This window comes from Artemia sp. Qi Xiang Cuo, chromosome 8, assembly GCF_049724085.1.
Source record: "Artemia sp. Qi Xiang Cuo chromosome 8, ASM4972408v1, whole genome shotgun sequence".
NCBI classification, from domain to species: Eukaryota; Metazoa; Arthropoda; class Branchiopoda; order Anostraca; family Artemiidae; genus Artemia; species Artemia sp. Qi Xiang Cuo.
In genome coordinates this window covers 44770424-44779571 of record NC_142801.1, presented here as the reverse complement: position 1 = coordinate 44779571, position 9148 = coordinate 44770424, and the positions used below count along the sequence as shown (strand labels likewise).

General features: G+C 34.3%; 1 protein-coding gene across 1 annotated transcript in view; it reads left to right on the top strand.

The window, feature by feature from the left end:
- Nucleotides 1-9148, top strand: part of LOC148949453 (pikachurin-like) — a 293057-nt gene that overhangs the window by 240352 nt on the left and 43557 nt on the right. The gene's annotated exons all lie outside the window — the stretch shown is intronic.

Sequence of the window (9148 nt, the reverse complement as noted above, 5' to 3'; positions counted from 1 at the left end):
CGTTGTAAGAAATCTTGGTATTAAATGAATATAAAACTACTCAGCCTTTTCATCATGCTGTAGATCAATTTCAAATTTTGTGAAGAAATGATTTCAAAAAAGCAAATATATATACATATATATATATATATATATATATATATATATATATATATATATATATATATATATATATATATATATATATATATATATATATATATATATATATATATATATATATATATATATATATATATATATATATATATATATATATATATATATATATATATATATATATATATATATATATATATATATATATATATTTACAGATATTATTCCTGAAAGTCTAATAATATTGGATTTATTAAAGTTAAAATAGAGAAAATATTTAAGATGTATTTTTTTGAAGTTTTTCAAATTAATGTCTGTTCTTTTTATGGACATAGTCTTTTTCATTGGTGAAAAGAAAATATTTTTAATCGGTTTTCTTTTTCTCTATAAGAATCCATATTCTGGCTTACTATTTATAGGTTGGATAAATGTTTATCAACAATTTCCAATAATATACGCCTTTACAAATATCTTGACACATATAGTATCTTTTGATTTAGTTCTACATCTACTCAGCTTTCCCTGAAAAATTAAACCTTATAACCTATTCTGTTCCTAAGACATTGTGTCTATGATATTTTGAAGGCCTGGATGCCCTTACACCCTTTAGGTTTAGTTCAATAATTAGAACGGAAGTAGTAATAGTAGTAGCCGTGACAGTATCAAATTAATGCCCTCAGTCCTTCTTGAGATACTGCTCAGAATTCCTATGTAAAACCACAGAGCGCATAGAGCCTTTTGATTTAGTTTCAAAGCAAGATAAATTTTCTGTAAAAGCTTATACTTTATACCTTTAATAGCCTATCACCTTGTAGCACACCAAGAGGGCTTGAGTGACAGGGGAAAATTTTCTTGGGCTAGTTAAGTAAGATATATTTAGAAAGTTTGGGAGAAGTTAGGCCTAGAAAGCGGGGTGGTTTCCAAACAGGCAAGGATTATTTAAGAGAACCAGGAAATCCAAAAATGGTATTGTAATTTAACAGTGGTCCCGTCTTTCTCTGTGTATGCTAGGATTAAGGAAGGATGAGGAGAGGAACTATCTTAAGGCAAGGCTTTATATGGAGGAAATAAAGAGAACAGTATCAGCAATGGGAATTGTTTTACCACTTGGTGATAACAGGAAGTATCTAGGAATGGTGAAGTCAGAGACAGGTCCTTACTTTTGTTCACTGTGGAGATGGGGAGGATGACTTATTTAATTTCTTGGCTTTTGCTTGGAACTAAAAGGTCTGAGTGAGGAATTTTCCCCGGATGAAATACAAGGGAAGAATTGGTGGATATAATATTAGGCGATAGAAGTTTTGTGGGGGATTAAAAAGTTGGGTAAGTTTGTGGCTACAAGTCTGATACATAGGGATCATTTTCTGTAATTTATTTATAATTTAATTTAGGTTTAAGGGCGCGTATTTGTTTATTATTTGTAAACTTTTACATGGTTGTGATAACTATGACCCATCTTTTAATGTTAACAAATATCATATCATATACCATATCATAGTCCTAAGATATCCCACCTAGTTACCTTGACAACATGGTCTATTCTGACGACCTGGATACACTTGAAATTTAGTTCAATACTAGCAGTAATAGTAGAAGTTGTAGTAGTAAAATGAGTAACAAAAGTATTAGTAATATTGGTTGCCCTGGGAGTTTCAACTTGATACCGTAAGCTGTTGCAAGGATATTGGTAAATACACTCCTTTGATAAACTACATATACATAGTGTCTTTTGATTCTGTTCAAAACCATCCTCATCCTTCCCTGAAAGTTTCACTAATGGCCTTAGCATTATCAAAAGTCGTTTTCATAATAGCAGAAGTAATTTAAAGTAATAAAGGGCATTGTTTCTTTGTTTCTATTTCAACAGACAGTTTCAACTTAGTACTTCAAGCCGTTTCTGAGATATTGATTACACGTCCTTTTGATAACCTGCATGCACATAATATGTTTTAATTTAGTCCAACATCTCCCTCAACAGTCCCTATAAGTTCCACATTAATCCCATTAGTTTTAGCAATAGTAGTACTAACAGCAGTACTACTACCACTACTACTACTCTACTACTAGCAGTAGCACGTACATAGTGCATTTTTACAAGTTCAGCATACCCCTGAACATGCCCTGAAAGTATCAACTTAATGCTCTAAGCCGTTCTTGTGATACTACTGATACGGCCTTTTTAAAGCCTGCATACTCCTAGCGTGTTACAATTTAATTCAACACACCCCTTAACATTTTCCGAAAATGTTTCGATTAATATCTTTAGCCTTAGTGGTATCATTAATAGTGGCAGCAGAAGTATTAGTAATAGTAACATGCATATAGCACCTTTTGGCTTGCTCAACATCCTCCTCAACATGCACTGAAAGTTTGAACTTAATGCTCTAAACTTTTCATGGAGTATAGTTGACAACCTGTGACAACCCTTTCGACAACCTGCATACGCGGAGTGTGTTTTAACTAGTTCAACCTTAAACATTTCCTGACAGTTTCACCTTCCTAACCTTAGTCTCAGTAGTAATAGTCGTAGTAATAGTAGTGATAGTAGCAGAATTAGCGGGATCCCTCTCAACATGTCCTAAAATTTTCAACTGAATGCTTTAAGATGGACATCATTATTGGACCTTTCAACTAGGGTGAACAAAATGGCTATCTAAAATTTTAATTGGATGTGTTTGGGAAATTAATGGGTATAGGAGGCGGCTGGTTTTCCTCCAATCACTTTTGACTCTTAAAAATGGCACTAGAAGTTTCGATTTCCTATCGAATGAGCTCCTTCCAAAATTTCTACGACAGCTCCTTCATACTTAGTTCCTAGGTGAAGAAAAACAATAATGAATAAATGAATAATACACTTTTCCGACTTCACTTTTTACTTAGGCAGTGGTATTGGTACGATAGATGGCTGTGTTGAAGTACTGAATTTCCCAAAACCAAGCATTGGCATACCAAATTTAATTTCTAGTCCTTGCGTAAATCTGTGCTTATATTTGATGATGACTCTTGCCTGACCTTGGCTAAAATGGAATTGTTCTTTTTATTTCTTCTTCTTCTTTCGAAGGAAGCGATTGAGCAATTTTCCTAAAAGCTACTCAATCTCGAACAAAATGGGAATTATCTACTCGGAAGTGACAGAAAATAGAAATGCTGAGCTAAACATAATCGAGAACTTAATGGGATAAAAAAGATTGATACAACAATCGAAGTAACTTGGATTTTAAGCATACTTTCATATGATCATAGTCTTTTATGCTAAGTGAATAATAAAAAGATTGAAGTATAAATGTGGAGTCTATGGGGTAAGGATAGGAATATTTTTGAGACCTGTGAAAAACAAATTTCTGTATCGTTTGTTAATCTCCATTTTTCAAACTATAATGGTTTTTGCTTATTTTTTTTCCTATATCAATCTTTACTTCCCAAAAGGTATTTAGTTACTATCTTCTAGTTTGTACAGAAAATCAAGATAATTGACTGTTTTTATGGTTTTATCTTATGTATATATTGTTGAAGTCGGAAAAAATAGAAATTTTATTTTGTAACTTTCCCAAAACCTATATTTCTTGCGGTACATTCTCAAACTCCTTGCAAAAACAGTATGAGTGTTTAATGAGGACATACTAACGTAGGAAAAATTAACAACACACTTTTTGTTGTAGAAGGGAGGGTATTATAGAGTCTCAGTTTAGCTTTCAAGGTGGGAAGACCTCTTTTGCAGCAAGATTTGGACAAAAACGCATGTCTTGCTTATCCAGCCGTGAATAGTGTTAAGAATTACACCACACTGTAGACAATTAAGTGCAGAACGGGACAGCTAAAGATCTTTCACATTATTCGGTCTAATCTGTGTCAAAATGACACAAACAAAAATATAAATAATCTAGTGAATATTGGCGATCCGAGAAATGAACACGGTTACTGCAGACCGGGTTTGACTCTCACTTTCATCCAAGTGGCAGTGGCAATGGCTTCAGGCATTGATGCGGCCAGTCAAAATGATGACGAAATTCTATGTTCCGTAGAACAACAAAAAAGTGTCGCTGTGTTATTAAGACTGCTGAAAGACGTTTACAGAAATGTAAACAAAAAGTCCCTGGCGGGAAGCGCTATGACTAAGAAATATGCGACCGCGTCCTCGTTTTACATCAAAATGTTATAAAAGAGAGATCGCAACTACTTTGTACCGAAAATCACCATCTGCAAACAGTAGTGAAACTGCAAAAACGTATTGTTAACCTAAATAGAACACCCATTTTTGTGTATGTGGTTGCACAGTCGACTGTGACCTCGCCCCGTTCGTTTGCATCGGCGGTACGCGGCGACAAAGTATAAAGCTGTGCAAGTGAAGAAAAAGATGCCGAGAATAATCGTGTATGACGTCACGGAGTGTGAAGATGCCGATTCGTTCCGCACAGAGTTCATGCGAAGCAACGATAATGTTAAAGACATGGTTGGTCAAGGTGAGCTAAGAAAGTTGTCACAATGTTGAGAAAAGATATAAACAGTGCTAATATTGTACTTGAAGTTAGCCCAAAACTCTGCAGGTCTATCCTGCTATACGGTCATGTGAAGCTTGGCTTCTTGATGAAGCGCTGTGATGACTATGTGTCCCTCATAAAGTCTTCAAAATGCTACCTTTATGGCCACCGAGCAACTGAGTGCAGAGGTATGCAGTGCTGCTCTTTTTGTATGGATAACCATAATTTGATGATTGCCCGAAATCATTTTCTGGTCGCCCATCGTGCAGTGCCTGTCACCATAGAAGCAAAACCAATGGAAGCCCTGACGTGTTTTACAAAATTGAAAAAGTGCCCAACTGCACAAAAGATTATAGCAAAACTGCAAGACCAAATTCTGTATGACGTACAATGGTGCGATCAGGTAGTGTAAATGTAGTGAATAGATCATTGTCTTTCATCCAGATTAACTTGCAGCATTCATTCTGTGCAATGGTGCAGTTACAACAAACCATTGCAGAAAGAAAGCCAGATGTTGTTCTGCTGCAGGAACCCTATGTTAATAAGCTCGGAAAGCTTTCGTGTATTCCAAGAGAAAATGGTTGTTTTTCAAAAATTGATTACGGTAAGAGGTTTTTCAGTAAAGCTGTTTTAGTTAAAAAATGTTTTCGTGTAGACATTAATTTTGATGATTCGTCTAATGAATGTGTAGCTGTGTCTATTTATTTGCCAAGTCATAAAGTTGTTGTTTCGTCAATATATTGCCCCCCGTCAATTCAGTCAGTATCTAATGTATTAGCTGTTACTGATGGGTTAAGCAATCATAGTAATCATGTTGTTGGTGGTGACTTTAATGTTAAAAGCCCGATTTAGATGACAAGTTGCAATAGTGATAGAAGAGGAAAAGATTTAGATGATTATTTTGCAAATAAGAATTTACTTGTAATAAATAACCCAAATGTGCCGACGTATTATGTCGGCTCTTCTAGCCCAGATGTTACAGTTGTAGGTTATAATCTAGTTCCGTTTATTAAGAACCGGAAAGTTCTTTCGGATTTCCCGTCACTGTCTGATCATTTGTATATTTATTTTGAAATAGAGTTAGATGCTTTCAAACAGTTCGTGGTAACGAACTGTAAGTAAGGAGCGACCCGGCTCAATGGTAACCGAAACTCTAGGAAACGGGTTTTTTATACCAATAGATACATCAAAAGGATTAGATTTCAATGCTGATTTCAAATATATAACTTTCATCAAGTTTAGTGCTACCCATCGAAAGTTACGCGCCTGAGAAAATTTGGCTGATTTCCGAAAAAAGGGGGAAAGACCTCCTAAAAATTATAGAACCTTAATGAAAATCACACCATAATATTCATCGTATCAGAGAACCCAACTGTAGAAGTTTCAAGTTCCTATCTACAAAAATGTGGAATTTTGCATTCTTTGCCAGAAGAAAGATCACGGATGCGTGTTTATCTGTTTTATGTTTTTTTTTTCCCCAGGGGTGATCGTATCGACCCAGTGGTCCTAGAATATCGTGGGAGGACTCATTGGAATGGAAATTAAAAGTTCTAGTGCCCTTTTTAAGTGACCAAAAAAAATGGAGGGCAACTAGGCCCCATCCTACGCTCATTTTTTCCCAAAGTCACCTGATCAAAATTTTGAGATAGCCATTTTGTTCAGCATGGTTGAAAATATGAGAACTATGTTCTTTAGGATGACTTAATCCCCCGAAGTCCCCGGGGGGAGGGCTGAAAGTTATGAACTTTACCCAATGTTAACATATCGTATTGGTTATTATGAAGTATACAAACGTTTTCTGGGGGTTTTTTTTGTGGTTGTAGGGTTGGGGGTGGGTCGGGGTTTTGTGGGAGGATCTTTCCATGAAGGAAGTTGTCATGGGGGAAGGGACATTGCTATGAAGGGGGCGCTGGATTTCCCAGCATTATTTAAAAAAAGATCAGAAATAAAATATAAAAAAGCAAGTTTTCCAACTGAAAATAAGGAGTAACATCAAAACTTAAAACGATCTGAAAATATTACGTGTATGATTGGGCTCACCCCCTAGTCAATACCTCGCTCTTTAAGCCAAAGATTTTTTAGTACTTTCATAAGAGCTATTTATTCTAAGTAACGGCTTTTGTGATTATGGGGTCATTTTTAAAGAATTGAAACAAAATTCGAACTTTAGCTTAAAGAGCGAGGTATTGACTAGGCGGCGAGCCCCCTAATATACGTATTAAAAATATATGAATATAGAAGGTCGTTATGTAAGTTAATTCGTAAGTTACGTATATTTATTACTAATAAAAACGTTCGTAAATAAAATTAAACAAGTTTCAGAAAGCCATTTAACAAAATAAATAAAAGTAAAATTAAAAACAAATAAAAGTAAAAACAAATAAAAGTAAAATTAATATACAAATTTTGTTTTTATTATTCATGTACGATGACCCAAAATCAAAACCTGCATTAATTCAAAAACGTTCAAAAATTAAATAAAAAAAAAAGTTTTTTTAACTGAAAGTAAGGAACGGTATTAAAACTTAAAACGAACAGAAATTATTCAATGAATGAAAGGGGCTGTCCCCTTTTCAACACCTCGTTCTTTACGCTAAAGTTTGACTTTCTCACAACTCTATTTTTTTTTAACAATAAAAAACTTTAGTGTAACGAGCGAGGCGTTAGGAGGGTACATCCCCTTTCACATACGGAATAATTTCTGTTCGTTTTAAGTTTTAACGTCGTTCCTTACTTTCAGTAAAAAAACTTGTTTTTTTATTTAATCCCTCAAAAGTATGATTATGGTAAAACAGATTGGGGAATATTTAGCTCAGTTTTACTTAGTAGAATATATGATGTGTATTCGCTTCCTGTGTCGTCCGTACAAGAGTTAGAGGTGGCTGTTGAAAGTTTCGGAAAGTTGATTTCTGATACCACTGCTGATTCGACCCCAGTTTTTGGTAGTAAAAGATCAAGAAAGTATGCAAGGTGGTGGAGTCCGGAACTGACAAAATTAAGACGAGATTATAGAAGGAATTTGAGAATTTATAACATTTTGGATGATTTAGAAAGTGAACTAAATATGAAAAATTCCCTTAGAGATAATAATATGAAATTGTAAGAGCTAAAAGAGAAGATTGGAAAAAGTTTTGTGAAGAAAGAGCTAGCTTAGATCCATGGCATGGCAGATCCATAGCTTAGATCCATGCCAGAAAGTTCGAGTGTGGGGGGGAGGGAGATTTTAAAGTGTACTTGCTTTTGCTTTTTGTTTGGGTTTTTTGTCTCTAAAATGAGTAATCAGCCCTTATGGGCCTATTGTAGCTAGGGCGTGACCTATAATTTACATTAGTCATGGGACAGGTATGCTGACCGTCATGCTCCAATTAGAAAGAGACCTGTTGATCACTGGGGACCGGCCAATTTGCACGCTGTAAGTGATGTCTCTATGCTTTCCGTTCATTTGCTTCTTACAGAAAAGTATTTTAAAGGGCTTAATGCTTTTTATATGCTTCCTTTTTAATTATAACTAATAACTATACAAAGGTTAACAAACAATCAAAAACATTTGAAACTAAAGAAAACCTTAAAATGAAGTATATTGTCAAACAGGGTTCAGATAATTAAATATAGGAATCTCTTTCAATGGAGACATGTTTAGCAGTTTATAGCCCATACGAAAGTGCCGGAAGAGTAAATTAATGTTCCATAAATTTTTTTAAGCCATAAATAGTCATATACTTTAATTAGGGAGGTCATGGCGTGGCAAAAAAAAGGAATTTTAAGTTAAAAAATAACAAATCTAAGTCTTAATCTAGCTTTTATGTGTCTTTTCCAATGGAAATACGTAAAATACGATGAAAATACGTTTCCAAGGTTCTAATTCCTATATTTCAATTAGGGAGGTCAAGACTTGGCAAAAACAGGGGAATTGTCAGTTAAACATTTACAAATATAGCTTTTAATACGGGTTTTCAGTTTGTTTTCCAACGAAAATAAGCAAAATATGATGAAATTACGTTCCCATGGTTCTAATTCATATCCTTTAATTAGGAATGTCAAGGCATGGCAAGAAAAAGGGAATTGACAGGGAAAAACTCAAACAAAGATCACTTTATATGGATTGTCAGTGTTTTTTTCCTAGGAAAGTGCGCAAAATACTATGAAAATACGTTACTATGATTCTCTTTAATTTCCTTTCAGTAGGTAGGTCAAGGCTTGGCTAAAAAAATGGAATTTACAGTGAAAAACTCAAAGATATAGCACTTTATATGGCTTTTCAGTGTTTTTTCCTAGGAAATTACGAAAAATACGATGAAAATACGTTCCCAGGGTTCTAATTCATATCCTTAAATTAGGGAGGTCAAGGCTTGGCAATAAAAAGGAATTTTCAGTGAAAAACTCAAAGATACAGCTCTTAATATGGCTTTTCAGTGTTTTTTTCGACAAAAAAACTAAAAATACGACGAAAATACGTTCCTATGATTTTATTTCATATTCTTCACTTAGGGAGGTCAATGCTTGGCAAAAAAAAAGTAATTGTCGGTTAAAAACTCACAATTATATTACTTAATATGGCTTTTAAGTGTTTT